Source organism: Elephas maximus, chromosome 8 (genome assembly GCF_024166365.1).
Source record: "Elephas maximus indicus isolate mEleMax1 chromosome 8, mEleMax1 primary haplotype, whole genome shotgun sequence".
Taxonomy (NCBI): domain Eukaryota; kingdom Metazoa; phylum Chordata; class Mammalia; order Proboscidea; family Elephantidae; genus Elephas; species Elephas maximus.
The window spans coordinates 122269386-122295426 of NC_064826.1; the positions used below are offsets into that span (position 1 = coordinate 122269386).

The following is a 26041-nucleotide window of genomic DNA, read 5'->3' on the forward strand; positions in this document are numbered from 1 at the left end:
ATCACCAACTACAGAGGAGGCATTGAACTACATCCCCACTATGGATAGGATGTTTCGTCTGTGGATATTAGCCAGCTTCTGTCCTCACCCACCTCAAAGCTTAAGCAACGAGCCCATGAATGGAGTAGCCATAGAGGCAGAGAGGAAAGGCTTTACATAGGCCCAACAACAAGGGCTTTTCTTATCAAGGCTGACCAAATTCTTGCTCTGCTGAATGCCCAATTAATGCTCTACGCACGAGGGTGCAGAACTGACACTCCAGATGCAGGTTTGCCTCCCCTGCCTATATTACCCACTGCTGCCAGCACCACTATCCAAAGGCTTACAGTGTCTGACGGTGAATCAATACCTATTAGGGTCTCAAGGATAGCTGCAGTAGTGGGATTACAGCGTGTTCCACTGTTGTACTGGAATTAAAGTTCCAGGATAAACCCTCAATTAACGAAGAATGAAAGTCAGTGATAAATGTTCCTGGCTCCCTGTCCTTTGGTGAGACAACACTGAGGTGCATTCAGAGGGTCCCCAGGGGCATTGAACTCTAGTTGCCCACAGTGGTAACTAACTCATTAACAAACCCTTTATTAACATTACTCGCTTCTCTGTCTCATTTTTACCATTCTCTCACTTCTGTTTCTGTGGATCATCTCCCAAATAAACTATCTAGCCATAAGTCCTTTTCCCAGGCTCTACTTTCAAGGGAACCCAAACTAAGAAGTGGGGAAGCCGGGATTCAAACTAAAGCAATATGGCTCCACTGCCTGTGCTCTTTAAAGTAGTAGGACGTGGTGATACACAAGATGGGACACTAAACCTAAGCTGAAATCAGTGAACAAATGTACATACAACACGGAGAGATCTTGAAATTCTTGTGTTGAGAGAAAACTGCTAAAAAAAAAAACTTGCTTAATTATGTCAATTAAGTACACGAACACACACATCACAACACTACATATTTTATAAGGATACATACATTCGAAGACATATAGCAGATAAATTAGAGAGGTTTCCTATAGCAGAAGAGGAAAATGGGAGTGGAGATCAACAATAAAGGAGATAAAGTAAATCAACTAAGGGGCCTTGACAGAGAACAAAGACAGTAATTTTAGTGCCATGATTTAAAGGTATGATTAAACTCAACTTTCTGAACCATAGTGGAAAAAACTGTAAAAACACTGTTATTATTTTAAATGGAAAAGTCAATATTACCTGTCATTCAGAGGTTATAAAGATAAATATTTAACTATTATAATTTTTTAAAAATTCATACATGTACCACCTAAAACTCACTCTGAATACCACCAGTAGTATATGTTCCACTCATCGGAAAACACTGCTGTAACTATTTTGAGATAAAAATGTTAGAAAGAATCTTTTTTAATATATGAGTACAAATATTGATGAATTTGATAGCTCAACTGGACTTACAATTAAAGAAACAATAATTTGGTAACAGCTCAGGCACAAAATCTGACCTTTTTTGAGCCTTGCCAACAATTTTACAGATGAGGAAATTGAGATGTTCAGTGACTTGGCACATATTAAGAGTAAAGTGTAGTTCATATCATGTTTACTTGCCTATCTTCCACAGCTCTTTTTACCATGTTGTTGATGGTTGCCATCGTGTCTATTCCAACTCATGGTGACCCCATGTGTGCAGAACAGAGCTGCACCATATGGTTTTCAAGGCTGTCACCTTTTGAAGCAAAGTGCCAGGCCTGTCTTCTGAGATGCGTCTGGGTGGGTTTGAGCCACTAACCTTTTGGCTAGTAGGCAAGCACTTAACTGTTTGCACCCGACTTCTTCTAAGATGATTTTTTCTTCCTCAAAAACAATGTTTTGCAGTTTTATACAATGTATAATTATGAAACAATTACCAACTATTTTATTTTCAATATATAGTGTAAGAGTATTTCTATATATGCAAAGTCCTAAATCACTCATCAATTAAGAATTGAAAAGAATTCAATAAATGCATTAAAACAGGCCAGAAAACTAGGATCCAAATGGACTTGAAGAATTCCTTACATTTGCTATTATATGATGTCAACATTATCCCTACTATCTAGGCTTAAAAGCCTCTCTTTCCAATATCTAGTCACAAAATCAGTATCTCTTCTTCACAATATCTATTTCCATTTAGTCTTCTTTTGTTTTTTTCCTATTTCCATGATTACCACTCTGATTAAATTCTGATTACCTCATGACTAATGACTGCTAGAACCTTGTAACAAGGCTCCTTGCCTACTCACTCCATTTTTCTAATGAACACATGTCATTAATAGAATAATTTTTCTAAAATATAATTTTTGTCAGTCCAAGACCTCTATTACATTCCTACACATATTTTTTATCGATCGGCTTTTCCAGAAATATCCTTTAATTCTTTCTTGACCTACTTAAATTCTACCAACCCTTCAAAAACCAAAATCAAACCTGTTGCCATCAGGTTGATTCTGACTCATAGTGACCCTACAGGACAAAGCAGAACTGCCCTATAGGGTTTCCAAGGAGCACCTGGTGGATTCAAACTGCTGACCTTCTGGTTAGCAGATATAGCTCTTAACCACTATGCCACCAGGGTTTCCAAACCTTTCAAAGCCCAGCTCAAAAAACCTCGCCTATGTTCTATTTACTTCTCAGAAGTTGTAGAACTCTGACTAGAAGCATCAATTTATTCCTGTGGTATTCATCACTTCTGCCTAACAGTGTTGGTTACATATGCGCGAATCTTACTAACTACACTATACACTGGAGTGTGGAGACCATGTTCTTCCTTGGATGGTTTGGAAAGGAGATGATGAAAACATTCATGAAACATTATAATAAGGTAAAACTGACAGGACTTGGCCTCTTGTTAAGTGTTGGAGGCAAAAGATGAGGAATCAGATACAGCACTGAAATTCTGAGCCTGGGTGACAAAAAGACCCATTAACAGAAGAGGAGATCATTGCACGTGAAGCCTGAGGTATCGACAACTCAAGCCATGCTGCAAGCAGTTGAAAATACGGGTCTGACGCTTACAGAAAATGGCACAACTAGATATGAAGTTGAGGAGATCGCTTTAGGGGTAATTTGTTGAAATCAGGAGGTTAGAAAAGATATATACATCAAAAAAAACAATAACAGAAGAATTTCAAAGATAAAGCCTTGGGGAAGGTCATTATTTAAGAGGAATGGGAAAAAGAAAAGAGACTGTGAAGGAATAATTTAAAGAAGTAGAACTAGGAGAAACAGAATTTCAGGAGAGGAAAAATGGCAACTACTAGAGAAATCAAACAGTATGAAAACTAATAAACAAAAAAGTCACAGATATTTTTCAAAAGTGCAAACGCAGCCATTTGGCAGTAGAAAAAGGATGAGTGAATGGTGTAAAGTAAGTAGAAGCAGTGAGCACAGCCTACTACTTCAAGATGTGGAAGCACACACCACGTCATAAAACTGTATGTCCTACCTAGTTTTTAAAACACAGATCCCTGAAGAATTTGCATCTTTTACCTGATAATCTGAGTATGTAAATGGACTTCAAAGTAACAAATTTCATGTCTCGGTATGTGTTGTCTTAGAATGGCTACTTTCCTCCTATTCCTGGTTTACTGTAGTTCCTTTAAAAAAAAAAAAAAATTGTATCTCCAAGTATCTATTATTCTAAGATCCTGCAATCTAAAATGTGTGAAAATTTCAGAATAATGTACACACTCATTTTTAATATTTCATTTTGAACTCTGTTCTGTAATCTTTAACAGGAAGAATATATAAAGTACTCAGTGCTTATTTTCTATCGTCAGAGTAAAGAAAAGGGTTATTACTAAGAAACAATACTTTTCACTACTAAAGAGATTCAACACTTGGAAGGGTGGGTAAATATATTAGAACTACCTATAAACTCTTAAGGAATGTGATTAAAAAAACTAAAGAAGCCAAAATAAAGTTGTGGCATTACACTATTTTATAATCAGTTTGTTTATAGAAGGGTTACTTACAACTGTTAAGAAAATGAGAACCGTCATATTTTTCTAAAGAACCGTTTTCTCCTTACCTCACAGACGCGGCTAGATAAAACTGTGCTTCCAATTCTCCCCAAACAGCTTGGACCTGTGCTTCCACCTCATGAATTCCAAGACAGTATTAAACTGATGCATATTTTCACAAATCTGTTCAGGAAAAAAAAAAAAGAAATATATTTAAGACTGAAAGAACTTTTATTTGTTAAAAGAGAAGAATACTAAAAATATATCATATGTGAAATTACACATTTTCACAGTAATAAACAATGAAAAGTTCTATTGTATTTTAGAAACCTATCGCTTTATCATTTTTTCAACCTCTGTCCAACAAAGTTTCCCATTTTTGAATATTTTCAACTTTACAAAGGTAACAGTAGTTCTGTGAAAAAAGTACTTAAAATGAAAAATTTCTATTAAGTTTTAGAAGAGAAACTCTCATCTGAATCTCAAAAAGCAGGGAACAGGTGGGAACAACACTAAAATCTAAAATTCTACAGTATTCAGATTCCTGCTTTAACAAAAATGTATTTCACCACTATCTTAGTCGTAAAGTGCTGCTATAACAGAAATACTTCAAGTGGATGGCTTTAACAAAGAAAAATTTGTTCTCTCACAGTTTAGGAGGCTACAAGTCTAAATTCAGGGACACCAATGCCAGGGGAAGGCTTTCTCTCTCTGTCAGTTCTGTGGAGGGGGGCGTCCCTGTCATCAATCTTCCCCTGGTCTAGGAGCTTCTCAGCACAGGAACCCTGGGTCCAAAGGACATGCTCTGCTCCCAACACTGCTTTCTTGGTGGTATGAGGTCCTCCTGTCTCTCTGCTAGCTTATCTCTTTTATACTTCAAAAGAGATTGATTTAAGACACAATCTAATCTTGTAGATTAAGTCTTGCTTCATTAACACGACTGCCTCTAATCCTGTCTCACTTACATTACAGGGGAAGGATTTTTTTTTTTTTTTTTTTGGGAAAATCACATCAGATGACAAAATGGTGAACAATCACACACTACTGGGAATCATGGCCTAGCAAAATTGACACACATTTTGGGGAGACACAATTCAATCCATAACAACCATCTAGCTAGTAACTCTGTCAAATTTTGTTACAAAGTCCAAGCAACCAGTATTAATTTCTCAATCTTCTACTTAGAACATTAGGAATTTTGAACACTAGAATTAACAGCACTGGCCTAAGTCCATGGGATACGTTTCAACCATGTTAATACCGCTAGAGGTACCCTCCTGCTTTAAGTGACAAATATTCATAAATCTAAAAGAAGAAAACCATTAAAAAAAACTTTTAATTTATTTAAAGACAGGTGTGCTGTTTAGTCAGATCTTAAAAATAACTCCATTAAGTACACCTTTTAACTGGCACTTCAAATAGCAAAATATTCTGTCTCATATTTGAAAAGTAAAATTAAGAAAGCTGTATGAACATTTCCTGTGTCCCACTGTAAGGTCAAATACTTATGCCTTCAAGTCCACTTAGAAGTATCATTTGTGTCACACTTAGAAATCGTGATTAAATTCCCATAAACTGGGGCAACCTCCAAAAGTCTAGCCTATCAGACAGCAGCCTTTCTTAAAAACAAGTCTCCACTCCATAGTTCCAGGTTAAATCCTTCACAATCCAACTAAAGACAGACTGACCCTGAAAGCAATTACTAATACTTTGTCTGCTTCAGGAAACTTTAACAGTCTTCTCAATGTACTAGCTGCCCATCGCATAAGCAGGGCCCTAACATTTTTCAGGGTACTCAGATGACTATAAAATTCTTAGGCCATCACTCAGAGAAATTAGGCAAAGGGGTAGAGGGGTAGAATTGGAGACCTGGCATTTATTATTTTTTTTCTGTAATGTTCAAAATTTTAAAAAATTTTCCTTTCAGTTTTAGGAATGAAAAAGATTTTCTTCCAAAGCCATTCTTTGCCAGCCAGTACATTTTTCCCTAAGAGTGTGTATAGGAGTAGAGAGGGGAGGCAATCATTGTATTAAATAAAGCTCAGATTAACCTATTTTCACAAAAGTAAAAACTGTCCATCAAAGTGTCCCTGTGTAAAAAGATATGGCCTGATTTTACTTCTACCAAGTATTGCCAATGAATCAAATAACAAATAAAACTAACATGTAAACCACTAACCAACCGTATACAGCACTATTTATGACATCACTGTTTCCGTTCTCATATATAAAAGCACTTGACAAAAACTAAAATTCAGAAAATCTTTTCTAAAGATTGAACTTAAAAACAAACAAATGCCAAACCCACTGCCATCAAGTTCAATTCTGACTCACAGCGACCCTACAGTACAGAGCAGAACTGCCCACAGGGTTTCCAAGGCTGTCAATCTTTATGGAAGCAGACTGTTGCATCTTTCTCTCACGGAGCAGCCAGTGTGTTCGAACCACCAACCTCTTGGTTAGCAGGCAAGCACTTTACCACCGTACTACCAGGACTCCTTAAAATTGAAGACCCATTAAGGAAAGCCAAGTAAGATTTTACTTTATTACTGAAAGGTAAATAAAAGACAATCAAAAGACAAGAGAAGCTTCAGAGTACAGAGCTACAAATGACTTTTTATATACTTAAAAGTTGTGCAGTAAAGCTTTACATTCTAAGCTTTAGAATGTAATGCTACAGATCTAGAAGCAGAGACATATAAATATGTGTACGTGCACAGAGACAGGATTTACATAAGTAAAATGTTCCAAACTTTAATCACTTCACTTGCAAGGTAATTTACCACAGGCTTTTAGCACTGTGAACTCCCGTTCAACAACCACAATGGATGCTGATCAAAACTGAACACTAAATGTACAGGACAGAGTAGAACTGCCCCATAGGATTCCCAAGGCTGTAGATCTTTACAGAAGCAGACTGCCACATCTTTCTCCATCAGAGCAGCTAGTGGGTTCAAACAGCCGATCATGTGGTTAGCAGTCGAACACCTAGCCACTGCACCACTAGGGCTCCTAAGTAAATGTAAGGAACAGCTTTTCACCAAAGATTGTTTCTAAAATTTTCAAGCCCGTTAGTTGCAGAAAACATAGTAAAGAAAGGGTAATTCTTTAAAAAAAAAAAAAAAAATTTCTTATAATACAGAATAAAGAAAAATAAAAACTTTCACAATTCAAACCTAACATTAGACTTTCCTCAAAGTTAATACTTATTTGCACACACATGGGAAAAGTACATTTTAATTCCACATTTCCTTTACAAAATATCTTTTTTTTTTTTTTGCCATCAAAATGTACACATACCTCTTGGTTTTCAAAATTATGGAAGTGGTTACTAACACACCTTAAAACACCAGGGTACTTTCGCAATCACTAACCACACAGGACCTATCAGTGACAGACACTGACTGTGAGCATTACAGTTATCTCTGAGGTATCAGCAAGTCACCCAATAAGTCCCATGTTAGTAAGATTTTCTTTACAGAACAAAATAGCATAAATATTCTCTCTCTATATATACACATGCTTCGCTGGTTTTGCTTTTTTAGAGAGCCCAGCCTAAGACACTTAGTATTCACAAAAATCAACGATACTGACTGTACATTTTTTCCCTCCACCACTCCAATTCCCCCTCCTCCATTTTCATTTTTCTTCCCTTATCAGCACCCATGAAAAGCATTCTATATATTATACAAATACTGCTGTAAATGTTACATCTGCATTCATAATGACTTTAAAAAAGCTTAGCCAATTTACAAAATAATTTATATTTTATAAATCTTAAACTAGAAGTATTACTGTTAAAATCTTCAGTAATTTAACTAGGAAACACAAACATTATGGTCCAAAAAAAAAAAAAAAACAAGGTTTTAGCTCTAAGTAACTCAAATCAACAGTATAATTTAGGTTAGTTTACCATGCACTTCATAATAAAGCATCAACCACGTACCACTGAAAAGGAGGGTTACCAGTGTTAAAAAAAAAAAATAATCAAAACTCAAAAGAAATTGAAGCACAAGGTTTATTCTGAGTAGTCATTCTATACGCATGCAGGGAGATCATTTTGCCTCCAAAAACAAGTGGCCCAAAGTAGGCTAGTAACAATTGTTAAACACAAACCTATGAATCAGCTCAAAACAATGTTATAATAATTGACTGTTGCATACTTTAACAAACAATTGCAAATTGGTGGAGAGTTTCACATGCACGAAGAAAAAAATGAAAAGAAGTACACCCCAGAATTTGAAACTCCACAGCAGTTTAAAAGTATACATAAAAGCCAAACTTGTTGCTTCCAAGCTGATGCTGACTCACAGAGACTCTATGCCCTATAGGGTTTTCAAAGAGCCGCTGGTGGATTCGAACTGCCAACCTGGTTAGCAGACAGAAGGCTGGCAGATTGAATCCACCAGCTGCTCATTAGAAACCCTATGGGGCAGTTCTACTCTGTCCTACAGGGTCGCTATGAATTGGAATCAACTTGATGGCCAACTGGTTTGGGTTTTTTTTTTTTTTTTAATATAACTCCTGAGATTTGGTCCTCTACCTGCCTACAGCCATGAAATCTCTTGAATTTAAAGAAGCCCACTGTTTTTTTACCATTAAATCACAATGTAATGATTTCGTTATTGATTACCCTTTTCTAGCCTGAAAAGACAAATTTACAATGCTGCAGGGCAGCTTTTTGGTCAGGCCTTTTTACAGTTAATTTTTGGTTTTCTGGGTAAGGAAAAATCCTTTAAAATCAAAGTAAGATATCTGTTATTAATTTTTTTCTTTTACACCAAGGGGATAAATCACTCTGATCAACTTATGAATGGGTTGGGTTGTATTCCAAATGTTAACTGATAAACTGAATTTAAGCTTGATGTTAAAACTCCTGAAACCAAAGATATGAATAGTTGTATTTAACCAATAATTAAAATAAACTTTAGTGCACAATTCTATCATAGCACTCTTCTGCTTAAACATATTTCCATGTTGTTGTGAGGTGCCTTCAGATAGATTTGGACTCATCACAACCCCATTTGACAGAGTAGAGCTGCTCCGTAGTTTTCTTGACTGTAACCTATGGAACCAAGTCTTCCTCCAGCTGGGTGGGTTTGAACTACCAACCTTTCGGGTAGCAAACTGAGTGCTTAACCATGACGAGACCAGGGCTCTTTGCAGGTTTCCACATCAAACTGTAATTTCTTATTCATTTTTCTATCCTAGAATCTAGCAGTTACTAACACAGACTAGGATCTCAGTAAAAGTTGATCTGAAATATTAAATAGTAACAACTCAGTGATCTGAAATTCAGTTGTGTAAAAAACCTTGTCTATCTTAATTACGGCAGAGAACCAGAAGGCAAGAGGAAAAGGCCTTGTTGTGGATTAAACTGTGTCCCTCCAAAATATGTGCTGTAAGCCCTAACGCCCTATACCTGTGGTTATAATAACTTTTGGGGATGGGTTTTCCTTATGTTAATGAGAAGCTATTAGTGCAGGGTATCTTAAATCAATTTCTTTTGAGATACAAAAAGAGCATATTAAGCAAGCAAAGTAAGCAAAGTTGGAAACAAAGAAGGATCAGTCATTGGAAAATATGGCCTTGGTGATAGAAACGATAACGAAGATTGCATGATATAATTCTGCAAGACCAATGACTCATTTATTGTAAATACCATTTTTTTTAACAACATAAATGGCGACTATGCACGTGGGCCTCACTAGATGGAATACAAAGAAGTCCAATCTACTACATCTGTGGAAAGAGACAATGGAGAAGCTCAATCTCATCATTCAAAACAAGGCCAGGGGCCAACTGTGGAACAGGTCATCAACTGCTCATATGCAAGTTCAAGTTGAAACTGCGGATTAAAACAAGTTCACAGGAGCCAAATTATGACCTTGAGTATATCCCACCTGAATTTACAGACATTTTAGGAATAGATTTGACGCACTGCATACTAATGTCCTAAGACCAGGCGAGTTATGGAATGACATCAAAGATATCATACATAAAGAAAACAAGGTCATTAAAAAGAAAAGGAAAAAAAGACCAAAATGGGTGTCAGAAAACTCTGAAACCTGCTCTTGAAAGCAGAGTAGCCACAGTGAAGAAATTATGATGTAAAAGAACTAAACAGAAGATTTCAAAGGGAAGCTCAAGAAGAAATAAGGAATAGAAGCTGAAGAAAAACAAGGACGTTCCCCCAAAGCAGACAGAGAGAGTGAGAGAGGAAGAACCTTCCCCTGAAGTCCACACCCTGAATTTGGACTTCTAGCCTCCTAAACTGTGAGGAAGTAAATTTCTGTTCACTGAAGCCACCCACTTGTAGTATTTATATCACACGCATGTGAAAGCTGGACAATGAATAAAGAAGACCAAAGAAGAATTGACGCCTTTGAATTGTGGTGTTGGTGAACAATATTGAATACACCACGGACTGCCAAAAGAACGAACAAAACCATCTTAGAAGAAGTACAGCCAGGATGCTCCTTAGAGGCAAGGATGGCGAGACTGCATCTTGTATCCTTTGGGCATGTTGTTAGGAGGGATCAGTCCCTGGAGAAGGACATCACGCTTGGCAGAGTACAGGGTCAGTGGAAAAGAGGAAGACCCTCAACGAGGTGGACTGACACAGTGGCTGCAACAATGAGCTCAAGCATAACAACGATTGTAAGGATGGCTGAGGACCGGGCAGTGTTTCTTTCTGTTGTGCGTAGGGTCGCTATGAGTAGGAACCGACTCAGCGGCACCTAACAACAACAATGAAGCCACTTACTTGTAGTATTTATATTATAGCAGCACTAGATTACTAAGACAGGTGTCCTCCAGAAGAAGTATCAGAAAATGATGTTTGACTCTCTGGGATAGAGAGCTCTAGTCTAAGCCAATCATGAAAATTCTCATACGCCTTGCCAGTGACTGGTTTAGCAATAAGCATCCGATACAACTCTGGCCAATCAGACAAGAGAATAAGATTGCTGGGGAGCTTCTGAGGAAGGTTTTCCTGGCTGATGAAAAAGAGACCCAGGTGAAAACATCCATTTTTTTGCATGCAATTCTGGTTTGAATGTGTCAACCAGAACTGTGGCAGTCATCTTAGGACCATGAGGGGGGGAAAACCCTAAGAGGACAATCCAACAGATAAAGAATAGCAACATTAAAAGCTGGAAAGAACCTTGGTGGTATTGTTATGTCTGAATGAATTAATCTTATAACCATCTTAACCTGGTACTTATTACATGGATTCTTTTTGTTGAAACAATTTTCAGTTGTCAACATTAACCCAATGGAGATAATGATATAGGAATAGATATACCATTTCCATGATTTCAACTGCTATCTATGCAAAGATAAATGAAAAAGCCAAATGTATTGACATAGTCGATTCTGACTCATAGTGACCCTACAGGACAGAGCAGAACTGCCCCATAGAATTTCCAAAGCTGTAAATCTTTATGGAAGCCAACTGCCACATCTTTCTCCCATGGAGCAGTTGGAGGGTTTGGTTGGCAGCTAAGCATTTAACTACTGAGCCACCAGGGCTTCTCATATAATGACAACTCCCTTCAATTTATCTCTCAGCCCAAATCCTTCTTTTGAACTGGATACCATATTTCCAAACTACTGAAGAGCTATATTAAGTATTTATTCCAGTGGCAAAGCAAGAGCATAGGATCAATATGAAAGCCATCAAATTCCAGCACAAAAACTGTTTATGCACTTGTGCTCACTTTTCTAGATAACAGTGGCATCATTTAACCAACTGTCAAAGTTGAAAATCTTGGCATCACTAGTCATATCTCTGTCTGTTTCACCTATTACATTTAGGCAATTAATGCTGCCCATTCCAACTCTGATATATCTTTAAAATCTGTCTCTCCCATTTCTATACACATTATCGAGTATAGGGTCTAATCTTCAATGTAGACTATCCCCATTTTTACCTCTATTCACTGCACCCATCTGTTTCTAAAACACAACCGTGCTTCAGGACAAGACTATAAACATTATAAGCCATTATAAAATGCAAATTACAACTACAATGAAATACTGCTACCTAGCCACTGGAAAGGCCATAATCAAAAGGACAGACAATATCAAGTGCTGCTAAGAATGCAGAGAAACTTGAACACTCACACTGTTGACGGGACGGTCAAGTAGTACACTTCAGAGAACATTCTGGCTGTTTCCTAAAAACTTAAATACAAACATAAATTTATCATACGATCCAAAATTTCCTCTATAGAAACCTATCCTGGAGAAATGAAAACATGTGTCCACATGAAGACTTACATACTTGCGTTGATACCATTATTCATAGCAGCCTAAACTGGAAACAATCCAAACATCCATCAACAACTGGTTAATGGATTAAGAAAAAATACACTTTTTTTTTTTCCTTTGACTGGAATTTTATCAGGGAATACAAAGGAACAAAATCCTGACATGTGTTACAACATGGATGAACCTCAGAAACATGCTAAGTGAAAGAAGCTAGCCGAAAAAGACTGTATATTGTATGATCCATTTATATGAAATGTTCAGAAAAGGCCAATTTATAGACTGAAAGAAGCAAAGCAGTGGGTGCCTAAAGCTGGGGTCAAAGTGGGAAATTCTGAGAAGTGAAGGAAAGGCAGTGATGAATTACAGTAATATTTGCACAACTCTACAAATTTACTGAAAATAAAACCATGCTTTTAAAAAATTTCAATGATTCACAATTACATACAAAATAAAGTCCAAAGTATGTACAAAATGAAGACATTCATAACCCTTTCTAATCTGCTTCCTGTGTAACCAGGTCTGTCTGAACCCACCGAGAGGCACCCTGAAGAAGGCCCAGTGACCGACTTCTGAGAAGTCAGCCACTGAAACCACGTCTGCCTGAACCCACCGAGAGGCACCCTGAAGAAGGCCCAGTGACCGACTTCTGAGAAGTCAGCCACTGAAACCACGTCTGCCTGAACCCACCGAGAGGCACCCTGAAGAAGGCCCAGTGACCGACTTCTGAGAAGTCAGCCACTGAAACCACGTCTGCCTGAACCCACCGAGAGGCACCCTGAAGAAGGCCCAGTGATCGACTTCTGAGAAGTCAGCCACTGAAACCACAGGGAGCACCGCTCTGCCCTGATACTCACGGGGCTGCCACGAGTCAGAATCCACTTGATAACAATTGGGTATCTTCTACAATTACTGCCAAAGAGCCTCTTCTGGCCATATTAAGCTATAAACTATTTGCCATTTCCTGAATATGCCAAGCAATTTAATGATTCTACCTTTTTTTCAGATTTGCCGTTCCATTTCAACAAAGAAAGTGTTCTTAACTTCACCTTTTGACAATCGCATTTTCATTTGTCCTCAAAAAGACCCATCTTAAATATCTCCCATTTCATCTGAATTCTCCCTGCTCCCTTGTGTAGTCACTTGCTCCACGGGATTCTAATAATAACACATTGTAGGAATTATCACACGGAATTACAATCATCCATTTATATCTTCTTTACTAAAATAATCCCCCACCCAGTGTAGCAACAGTGTTTTATCAATGTTTGTGTCCTTTTAAACGTAGTCAAATGCCCAGGCCCAGCACACAGCAGGTTATTAATACATTTTTTTCAATACGTGACTGGAAGAGTTCATGGAAAAGAAAAAACCAAAGCCAAGTAAAAGGAGCTTTGTACCACAAAGGTACCTGTATAAGGATGTTTACTGCCACTGTCATATAAAAAGAAAAACAGGAAGCCACTCAAATATCACCCAAATTATTTATCAGTATGGAATGGTATTCAATGGGGATATAGCCACACTGAACACTATACAGTCATTAAAAAGAATGAGTTATATTTTATCTATTTGCACTCATGTGGAAAGACAGCCCACATACCTTAAGTAAAAAAGTAATAAAGCACTCTTTCATAACTAAAAAAAGAAAATTATACACACATTCATGAGCATGTATGTGTGTGTTCATGCAACATGTGTGAGAAAAGTGAAGAGCTAAAAGAACACAAATCAAACTGTTCTGGGTGTAAACAAAAAGTGGAAGTGACGTAAATATCCATCAATTGATGAATGGATAAACAAAGTATGGTATATCAATAAAAAAGTATATAATTCAGTCACAAAAAGAAAGCAAATACTGACCCAGGCTACAACATGGATGACCACTGAAAACATTATGCTTAGCAAAAGAAGCCAGACACAAAAGACCCCATACTGTTTGAGCCCATTTATATTAAACGAATGAATAAAAAAACATGACCCATTAGTATGTCGTCTCCAAGTCACAAACACATAAATATATTAAAAATCTAAGTATGGGAAAAAAATACCAACCAAACAGTAACCAAAAAAGAGCAGGAGTGGCAATACTAATCTCAGATAAAACAGACTTTAAGATAAAATCCACCACAAAAAAACAAGAAGGGTCATATAATGATTATAAGGATATCCACCAAGAAGGCATAACCTTAATAAATTATCTATATACTCAACAACAGGGCTCTAAAATACATAAAACAAACACTAACACCACTGATAAGAGAAAATAGTTCCACAATAATAGTAGGACACTTTAACACACCATTTTTTCACTAGGTAAAGGGCAGAACATCTAGAAAGAAACTCTAAAATAAAGATACAGAAGATCTAAAAGCTACAATCAACCAACCCGACCTCACAGACGTAAACAGAATACTCCACACAACAGCAGGGAAGTATACGTTCTTTTCTAATGCACATGGAACATTATCCAGGAGAGACCACATTTTAGGTGACAAAGAAACCGTCAACAGAGGTTAATTTATAGCAATAAACACACACACCAAAAAAGAACACGACAACAACAATATCCACTGCTGGCACAATGTAGAATAACTGGAACATTGCTGGTGGGAATGTAAAGCCGCTTTAGAACACCAGTAGTTTCTTATAAAATTAAATATACACTTGTTCTATGACTCAGCAATTTCACTCCTAGGTATTTGTCTAGAGAGATGAAAACCTATGTCCATACGAAGACCTGTGCACCAATGATCCTATCAGCTTTGTTTATAATGGCCCCAGACTGGAAACAACCCAAGCGTCTACTGAGAGAATAGATAAAAATCTGTGGTGTGCAACGGAATACTACTCAGCCACAAAAAGAAACTACTGATACAAGCAGAAGCATGAATAATAAATCTCTAAACCATTATTCTAAGTGAAAAAAACCAGACACAGTGAGAGTTACATGATTCCACTTATATGAAACTCTAGAAAAGACAAATTTATAGTGCCAGAGAGCAGATCAGAGGCTGCCTGACGCCAGGGGTGGGAGTAATTGACTGCAAAAAGGCTCAAGGGAACTTTCTGGGGTGCTGACAATTTTCCATATCTTGACTGTGGTGGTGGTTACATGTATGTATTAATTTGCCAACATTTATTAAAGTGTACACTTAAATGGGTGCATTTTATTGCATGCAACTACGCCTCAATAAAGTTGATTTAAATAAGTAAATAAGAAAGAACATGTTAAAATCAGAGTGTTAGACCTACAATTCGAACAGCAAAAGAAGCCCACAGGCACCAAAAGAAATAATAAAGATTAGAGCAGAAATAAATGAAATAGAGAACAGAAAGAAACAGCAAGACCAAAAGCTGATTCTTTGGAAAGATCAACAAAATCAGCAAACCCTTTGCCGAAGTGACCAAAGAAAACAGAAGAGAAAGCAAATGACCCACATAAGAAATGAAATGGGAGACGTGACAAGAGACTCAACTAAATAAAAAGGATCATAACAGAATACTATGAAAAGCTGTACTCCAACAAATTTTGAGAACCTAGAGGAAACGAACAAATCTCTAGAAACAGACCACCTACCTAAACTAACAAAAACTGATGTAGAAAATCTGAACAGACCCATAATGAGAAAAGAGATCAAAGAGGTAATTAAAAAACTCCCAACAGTCACAGCGATTAAAAAAAACCCTGTCCCAGATAGCTTCAACGGGCAATTTTACCAAACATTCAGAGAAGAGCTCACGCCAGTACTACTCAAACTATTTCACAGCACACGAAAGGAATGAATATTCCCAAATTCATTCTATGAAGCCAGCGTAACCCTGACATAAAAGGCAGGCAAAGACACCACAAAAAGAAGAAAATTACAGACCAATATCTCTCATGAGTATAGACACAAAAATTCTCAACAAAATCCTAGCCAATAGAATCCAGCATTATATCTATATCTATATAAAAAAATCTCTATATATACCACGACCAAGTGGGATTCATACTAGCTACGCAAGGCTGGTTCAACATTAGAAAACAAATCAGTGGCAATCCACCACATAAACAGAACAAAAGAATCACTGAACCATCTCAACTGCTATAGAAAAGGCATTTGATAAAGTCCAAAACCCATTACTGATTTTAAAAAAAAAACCTCTCAATAAGATAGGAAAAGAATGGAAGTTCCTCAACACAATAAACGGAATTTTACAAAACCCGCAGCCAGCATCATTCTCAGCAGAGACAGGCTGAAAACATTCCCTCTGAGAAAGAAGAATAAGACAAGGATGCCCTGTATCACCACTCCTATTTAATGCTGAGTTGGAAGTTCCAGCTAGAGCTATGAGGCAAGAAAAAAAAAAAAAAATAAATAAAGGGCATCCATATTCGAAAGGGAGAAGTAAAACTATCCCTATTCACAGATAATATGATACTATACATAGAGAACTCAAAGATTTCACGAGAAAACTTCTGGAACTAATTCAGTATCAACTCAGACAAAAATTACTTGGATTTCTATACAACAACAAAAAGAACTTCAAAAAGGAAATCAGGAAAACAATGCCATTTGTAATAGCCCCTAAAAAGATAAAATACTTAGGAATAAATCTGACCTGGGACATAAAAGACCCATACACAATAAACTACCAAACACTACTGTAAGAAACCAAAGAGACCTACATAAATGGAAAAACATAGCATGCTCACGTATAGAAGGCTTAACATTGTGAAAATGTCAATTCTACTTAAAGTGATCTATAGATACAACGTAACCCCAACCCAAATACAAACAGCATTCTTTAACGAGATGAAAAAACTAATCTACTTTATATGGAAAAGAAAGAGGCTCTGGATAAGCAAAGCCTTATTCAAAAAAAGAACAAAATAGGAGGCCTCACACTACTTGATCTAAGAACCTACTATACAGCCACGCTAATCAAAACAGCCTGGTACTGGTACAATGTCAGACACATGAACCAACGGGACACAACTGAGAATCCAGACGTAAATCCATCAATCTATGGCCAGCTGATCTTTGACAAAGGACTAAAGTCAGTCTATTTAATAAATGGTGCTGGTAAAACTGGATGCCTATCTGTAAAAAAGTGAAACAGGATGAGTATCTAACACCACACACAAAAACTAACTCAAAATGGATCAAAAGACCTAAATATAAAGCTTAAAATGATAAAGATCATGGGAAGACAAAATGGGGACAACACTAGAGGCTCTAATACGTGGCATAAATACAATACAATACAAACCATAACAACGCACAAACACCGGAAGATAAACTAGATACCTGGGAACTCCTAAAAATTAAACACGCTCATCAAAAGACTTCACCGAGAGTACAAAGTCAGCCTACAGACTGGGGATAAAAATTTGGTTATGACATATCCAACAAGGGCTTAAGCTCTAAAATCTATAAAATCTATAAAATACTTCAACATCTCGCCAACAAAAAGAAGAATAATCCAATAAAACATGGGCAAAGGACATGAATACGCACTTAACCAAAGAAGATATTCAGGTGGCTAAGAGACACATGAGGAAATGCTTGCGATCATTAGCCATTAGAGAAATGCAAATCAAAATTACAATGAGATACCATCTCATCCCAACACTACTGGCACTAATCGAAGAAGAAAAGGAAAAAAAAAAAACAGAAAATAACAAATGCTGGAAAGGTTGGGGGAGATCAGAACTTTTACACATTGCTGTTTGGAATGTAAAATGGTACAACCACTAGGGAAAAGACATGGTGCCTCCTTAAAAAGCTAGAAATAGAAATACCACATGATATGACAATTCCAGTCCCAGGAACGTACCCTAGAGAAATAAAAGCTGTGACACGAACAGACATATATGCACACCCATGCTCACTGCAGCATTATTCACAACAGCAAAAAGATGGAAACACCTAAGTGCCCATCAACAGGTGAATGGATAAGCAAATTATGGTACACACACGTAACAGAATACTACCCCGTGATAAAGAACAATGATGAATCTGCAAAACACCTCACAACATGGATGAATTCTGAAGGTTATTACGCAAGGTGAAATAAGTCAATCACAAAAAAACTCAAGAAAAGGTTTACATGTAGAAAAAACAATCTTTGAGGGTTACAAGGGAGGCGAGAGGTGGAGAGAGGAAACCATCAACTAGATGGTAAACAAGTTTTAACTTTGGTGAAGGGAAAGACAACAAACAATACACGGGAGTAAGCACAACTTCACCAAGGCGAAGTTACAAAAGTTTCCTAGACACATCCATACACCCTCAGGGATCAAGTACCTGGAGCTGAGGCTGGAGATCATGGTCTCAGGGACATCTAGGTCAACTGGCATAACATAGTTCATAAAGAAAAATTCTACTTTGGTGACTAGCGTATCTGGGGTCTTAAAAGCTTGTGAGCGGCCATTCAAGAGACACCTATTGGTCCCATCCCATCCAGAGGAAAGGAGAATGAAGAAAACCAAAGACACAGTCGCGAAAAAGACCATACTTATGGATCTGAGAGAGACTGGAGGAACCCCTGAGACTATGGCCCTCAGACACCCTGCTAACCCAGAACTGAAGCCACTCCTGAAGTCCACCTTTCATCCAAAGATTTGAGAGGCATATAAACAAACAATAATATATGAGGAACGTACTTCTTAGTTCATCCAAATATACGAGACCAAGCGGGCATACCTGCCCAAGAGCAAAGGGGACAGGAAGACTGGATGAATGGACACGGGAAACCCAGGGTGGAAAGGGGGAGAGTGCTGACACATTGTGGGGATTGCAACCAATGTCACAAAACAATCTGTGTATAAATTTTGAACGGGAAACTACCGTGCACTGTAAACTTTCACCTAAAGCACAATAAAAAAATTTTTTTTAAATGGGCCCCAAAAAAGGTCATTTTATCGAAGAGGATATTCAAATGGTCAATATCATTAGCCATCAGGGAAAAACAGATATTAAGACCACATTAAGATATCACTGCACACCTACTGAACGAGTTAAAATAAAAAAACATTGACGATAGCAAGTTCTGGCAAGAATGTGGAGAAAAATGGATCTCTCATTCTTTGCTGGTGAGAATTTAAAATGGTATCAACCCAAACCAAACCCACTGCCTATTAAGTCGATTTTGATGCATAGCGACCCTATGGCCCTATAGGATAGAGTAAAACTGGCCCATAGGGTTTCCAAGGCTATAAATCTTTACAGAAGCAGACTGCCACATCCTTCCCCTGTGGAGGGGCTGGTGGGTTCAAACTGCTGACCTTTCAGTTAGCTGTTGAGCACTTTAACCACTGTAACAAGAGGGCTCCATAAAATGGTACAGCTACTTGAAAAATAGTTTGACAGTTTCTTAAAAAAACTAAACATATACTTAAATGTAACCCACCAATTGCCCTCCTGGGCACTTGCCTGAAAGAAATGAAAATTTATGCCCACACAAATGCTCACAGCAGCTTTATTTTTAAAAGCCAAAATCTAAGTGGGGGCGGGGGGGGGGACGGACCCAAAATACCCTTTTACAGGGGAATGGTTAAACAAACTGTATAACACTCATACCATGGAACACTACCTCAGCTATAAAAAGCAATGAACTATTTATACATGCAACGATTTGGATGGATATCAAAGGATTATGCTTAGGTGAAAAAAGCCACTCTCAAAAGTCACATACTACATGACTTCACTTATGTAACATCCTTTAAACGACAAAATCATACAGCTGTAAAACACAGTAATGATTGCCAGGGAAGTAGGTACTCAGGCGTGACTATGAAGGGGTGGCATGAAGGAGATACTTCTGCTGATGGAACGTGTATCTTGATTGCAGTGGGGATTACAGGAACCTACACATATGTTTAAATTGCACAGAACTATACAAACACAATATAATTCCCCATATAAATAAAACAAAGGAAAAGAACCACACGATCATGCCAATTGATGCAGAAAAGGCATTTGATAAAATCCAATACCCTTTCCTGATAAAAACACTCAGCAAAATAGGAATAGAAGGAACGTATCAATACAGATAAGGGCATATATGCAAAACCAACTGCCAACATTATTCTCAATGGTGAAAAACTTAAAAGCCTTCCCCTTGAGAAAGGGAATGAGACAACGATGATCATTATCACCACTCTTATTCAATACTGTGCTGGGAGTCCTAACCAGAGGAATAAGGCAAGATAAAGAAATAAAAGATATCTAAATCTGAAAGAAGTAAAATATCTCTATTCCACATACGACTTGATCCTATACATAAAAAAAAAAAAAAACCCAAACCCGTTGCCTTCGAGTCAATTCCGACTCACAGTGACCCTATAGGACAGAGTAGAACTGTCCCATAGAGTTTCCAAGGAGCACCTGGTGGATTTGAACTGCCAACCTTTTGGTTAGCAGCTATAGCTCTTAACCACTACGCCATCAGGGTTTCTGATCCTATACATGGTAAGCCCTAAAGATTCCACAAGAAAACTGCTGGATTTAATAGGAGAATTCAGCCAAGTGGCAGGGTGCAAGATTAACACACAAAAATCAGTTGAGTTTCACTAACAAGGAGAATTCCAAAAGGAAATTTAAAAAAAAAAAATCCATTTACAATAGCCCCTAAAACAATATAATAACTAGGAATTAACCTAACCAGAGACATAAAAGACTTATACAATGGGAATTATAAAACCCTACTATAACAGACTAAAAGAGACCCACATAAATGGAAGAACATTTCATGCTCATGGACTAGAAGACTTAATATAACGAAACTGTCAATACTACACAAAGCAATCTTCAGATACAATGCTATTACAATACAAATCCCAGCAACATTCTTTACTGAAATGGAAAACCTAATGACCAAATTTACATGGACTGGGAACAGGCCACGAATAGCCAAAGCAATACTCCAGAAGAACAAAGTCGGAGGCCTCACCCTCCCCGGTAACAAAATATAATATACAGCCACTGTAATCAAAACAGCATAGTATCGGTTCAATGATGGACCAGTGAAAGAGAATTAAGAACCCAGAAGTAAATCCATCAATTTATGGACAACTGATTTTCAGCAAGGGGTCAAAGTCCATTCAATGGGAAAGAAACTGTCTCTTTAATAAATGGTGCTGGCAAAACTGGATAACCACTAGCAGAAAAATGAGCCAAACCTCACACCATACACAAAACCAAACTCAAAATAGAGCAAAGACCAAAATGTTAAACATAAAACTATAAAGTTCCTGGGAGAAAACTATGGGACCTAATCTTTTTAAAAAACAGGCTAACAAATATTAACTACAAATGCACAAATAGGAGAAGACAAATTAGGTAATTGGGGTCTGATAGATATTAAAAACATCTATGCTTATCAAAAGACTTTATCAAATGAGTGAAAAAAACCATACAGACTGGAAAAAAATCTTCAGAAATGACGTATCTGATAGGGGTCTAATCTCTAAAATATACAGAAAACTTTAATAACTCAACAACAAAGAGGCAAATGACCCAACTAAAAAACAGGTAAGGAAAAAAAATGGGCAAAAGACATGAACAGACACTTCACCAAAGAGGACATTCAAGCGGTGAACAAACACATGAGAAAATGCTCACTATCATTAGCCATTAGAGATGCAAATCAAAACCACAATGATACATCATCTCACCCTAGATAACACGGCACTGATTTAAAAAGGAAAAAAAAAGATAGTGTCAGTGAGAATGTGGGGAGACTGGAACCCACTATACATATGGTGGGACTGTAAAACGGTACAACCACTGATGAAAACAGTATGGTGTGTCCTCAAAAAACTAGAAATAAGAAATAACTTATGATCCACCGATCCCACTCATATGTATATACCCTAGAGATCTAATAAGAGGCATGGACAGACATATACACACCTATGTTCATTGCAGCAGTACTCACAACAGCAAAAAAAAAAAGGGGGGGGGAACAGCCTATGTGCCTTTTGACAAATGGATGGATAAGCAAAATACGGTACATATATATAATGCAATACTACACAATCATAAAGAACAATGATGGGTCAACCAAGTATATCATAACATAGATGGATCTGGAGGACATAATGCTAAGTGAAATAAGCCAATCACATAAGGATAAATATTGTATAATCCCACTTTTATAAGAAGACAAGAACAGATATATATACAGAAACCAACGTTCATTGGGGGCTACTAGGGATGAGCAGTGATCACTCTCTAGATAATACTTGTTATTTTTGGTGATAACAAAAGTAGCACGAAATGTGAGTGCCATGAGTACACCCTGACCAAAGTAAATGATGCCACTAAGAAGCACACAAGATAAAAGATGTTTATGTTAAAGACTATGAAATATATAATTAGGCAACAACACCAACAATGCCCAAAATATGAGTGTACGGTCATACATGTATATGGATATGCATATTTACTGGAAGGTACAGGTGTATACATATGTGTGCACAGACAGAAATATCTATATAAATGTGTAAGTACAAATATTTGTTTACACGCATATATACTCATATAGGACACAGTTACAGATACTTCTCAGACATAATTAAACACCTTGCAAGATTGGTTTTCTGGGTTTGAAGGCTCAGGACCTTAATCTAATGGGACAACTCAGTCAATTGGCATAATATAGTTCACGAAGTTCACGTTCTGCATCCTAGTGAGGTGAGTAGCATCTGAAGTCTTAAGCCTTGTGAGCAGCCATCTACAAGGCAACTACTGGCCTCTACGCATCAGCAGCAAGAGAGAAAGAAAAAAACCAAGGTCTCAGAAAAGAAACTAGTCTACAGAGCTAACAGCCTACACGAGCCACGGCCTCATCTACCCTGAGACCAGAAGAACTAGATGGTGCCCAGCTACCACTACCAGCCATTCTAATCGGGGTCACAATAAATAGAACCCAACAGAAAGGGAGAAAAATGCTGAAAAGAACTCAGACTTACTGGACCACTTGAGACTAAAGGACTCCCTGAGACAACAGCCCTTAAGGTACTTTTTAAAACCGCAACTAAAACTAATCCCAGGTCATCCTTTAGTGAAATAACAAACTGGCACACAAAACAAAGGATAGTACTCGTGAGTATGATGCTCCATTGAAAAACCATCTATATGAGACCAAAAGGTCAACAATTACTCTAAAGCAAAGACAAAAACGGGGCTGGGAAATAAGAGGACCGGAAACAGAAAGACCAAAATGAAATTAAAGAAAATGTTGATGCACCGTGAAAAACGTAACTAATGTCAAGGAACAATTTGTATAGAAATTGTCAAATGGGAACCTAATTTGCTATATAAACCTTCACTGAAATCACAATAAAATATTAAAAACTTATGAAACAATCAAATATTATATTATTGTTTGAGCTAATTCAAAGGTTTAACAATTAAAACTAGCCTACTTCGAGTCACTTGTTTTCAGAAATGAAATGATCTCTCTATATGCATATAGAATGACTGCTTAGAATAAACCTTGTATTTCGATTTGAGTTCTGATTAAAAAAAAAAATTGATATTGTACCAGTCAATTTCTGTGTACATATGTGTGCACATGCATATTCATAGAGGACACAGTTACAGATACTTCTCAGATACTTATTTACTACAGTTAGTAAGATGTAACCACTGGGGGAAACTGGGTGAAGGGTACAAGGAACTTCTCCTTACTATTTTTGCAATATCTTGTAGGTCTATAATTATTTCAAATGTAAAAAAAAATTAAAACCCTACTTTCTAAAAATGGTGCCTTTACTTTTCTTTAAATTGGTACAATAACTGTTCAAAGGCTACTCAATGTTAAATAAAAATGGACTGGTGTGGCTGACAAAATGGCTTCGATGGCTGATTGGATAACACCCCTAAGCCTCGTCTTTATCGAAACTTAAGACTAGCTTTCCTGTAAATCAGGCCACTCTAGTTGACCAATGAGATCCCAACAGCAGTTCAATAGTAAACTGGATAAGCCAATCGCAAACAAGCTTCTTTTGCTTCCACATTTTGTCAATAAAAGCCGGTCACTGCTAATACTCAGCTGAATTCCCTTCTACTTTCAGTTTGGTGCTATCCAATTTGGGAATCTTTTGTCCAAATGAATCTCATTCAACATATTAACTTCATTGTGACTCAGTCTCTTTTGACATCTGGATACATTACTTATTTGAAACCACCTTTCTGTTACATGGGTGTATGTGTACACACGTATGTGAATTTTTTTGAACAGCAAGAAGACAACTGCTAGGAAAACTGCAATTATGTCATGGTTTCTAGTTTCCTGTGAGGATGAGGAGTTTCCTGTGTGAACGAGATGGGAGTGTAGAGGTCTGAACAGAGCACCAGTTCCAAGGTCAAATTCTGGGTCCTCAGACTGAGATTAGACAAGGGCCCTTTCCCCTCTGCATCCCCTCATCCTCCCACTCTGCCAGGCAGTGGCTACTCTGAGTGACAACCTGTTCTAGGGGTGGCAAAAGCAAGGCTGATACAGCACCTGCAGTGGAATTAACCACCAAAATAATCATCTTATCTGCATGTTCTTTTTCAATTTATCTTTCCTGACAATGAAGCAGGAAAACTCCTTTCATATTTTCCTTTTAGGTTTTCTCTATAATTTATTAATATAATGTTCACAAAATAAGATATTTAAACTACTTAATGTATCTGTCATGGATTGAATTATGTCCCCCCCCCCCCCCCCCAAATGTGTCTATCAACTTGGTTAGGCCATGATTCCCAGTATTCTGTGGCTGTCCTCCATTTTGAGGATTAGGATGGGATTGTAACACCCATACAAGGTCATATCCCTGATCCAATGTAAAGGGAGCTTCCCTGAGGTGTGGCCTGTACCACCTTTTATCTCTCAAGAGATAAAAGGAAAGGAAAGCAAGCAGAGAGTGGGGGATCTCATACCACCAAGAAAACAGTGCTGGGAGCAGAGCGTGTGCTTTTTGGACCTGAGGTTCCAGCGCTGAGATGCTCCCAGACCAAGGGAAGGCAGATGACAATGACCTTCCCCCAGAGCTGACACAGAGAGAAGCCTTCCTCTGGAGCTGACGCCCTGAATTTGGACTTGGAACTAATACACTGTGAGAGAATAAATTTCTCTTTATTAGAGCCATCCATTTGTGGTACTTCTGATACAGCCGCCCTGGATGACTAAGACAGTATCTTTTCCAAGTAAGTATATATGCACATATAAAATATAAACATATTAATGTATTTTTCCCCCCAAAACTCTATAAATATCATCCCTTTTTTTTCCTGTAGAATTTTGAGAACTTGCCAATAGACCTTCCTTTTCAATAGCTGGTGGGTAAAAGCACCCAGAAGCAAGTTCCTTGAATAGTTTCACCACATGTTGTTGTTCTTGTTAGGTGCCTTTAAGTCTGCTCTGACTCACATCGACCCCAAATGTTGCCAGGTCCTGCGCCATCGTCAGAATAGTAGGTATGTTTGAGCCCACTGTTGCAGCCGCTGTGTCAATCTATCTCACTGAAGGTCTTCCTCTTTTCACTGACACTCTACCATGAATGGGATCAGTCCCTCCTGATAACATGTTCAAAGTAAGCGAGACCATGTCTCGCCATCCGTGCTTCTAAGAAAGCATTCCATGGTATATTCAATATTCTTTGCTAGCACCATAATTCAAATGCATCAATTCTTTGTCTTCACCACATAAAACAGTAAAATTTCTACTATCAGGAATCTTCAGAAAGTGATTCTAGATTGCTATGGGTCCACTGATTCTTCTAAACTTGCGCAGTGCTGCACCTTTCAAATGAGGTAGAAAGA

At 37.6% G+C, this 26041-nt stretch overlaps 1 protein-coding gene across 2 annotated transcripts in view; it reads right to left on the bottom strand.

The window, feature by feature from the left end:
* Window positions 1-26041, bottom strand: part of BMPR1A (bone morphogenetic protein receptor type 1A) — a 214682-nt gene that overhangs the window by 111984 nt on the left and 76657 nt on the right. Inside the window, exons 1-2 of one of the 2 annotated variants that reach the window (XM_049894353.1) lie at window positions 12096-13562; window positions 4037-4151 (exon numbers count right to left, since the gene is read on the bottom strand). The gene's annotated coding sequence lies outside the window, so the exon portion shown is untranslated. Of the gene's footprint in view, window positions 1-4036; window positions 4152-12095; window positions 13563-26041 lie in introns of those variants that run through there. The other variant, XM_049894352.1, reaches the window with a different exon arrangement.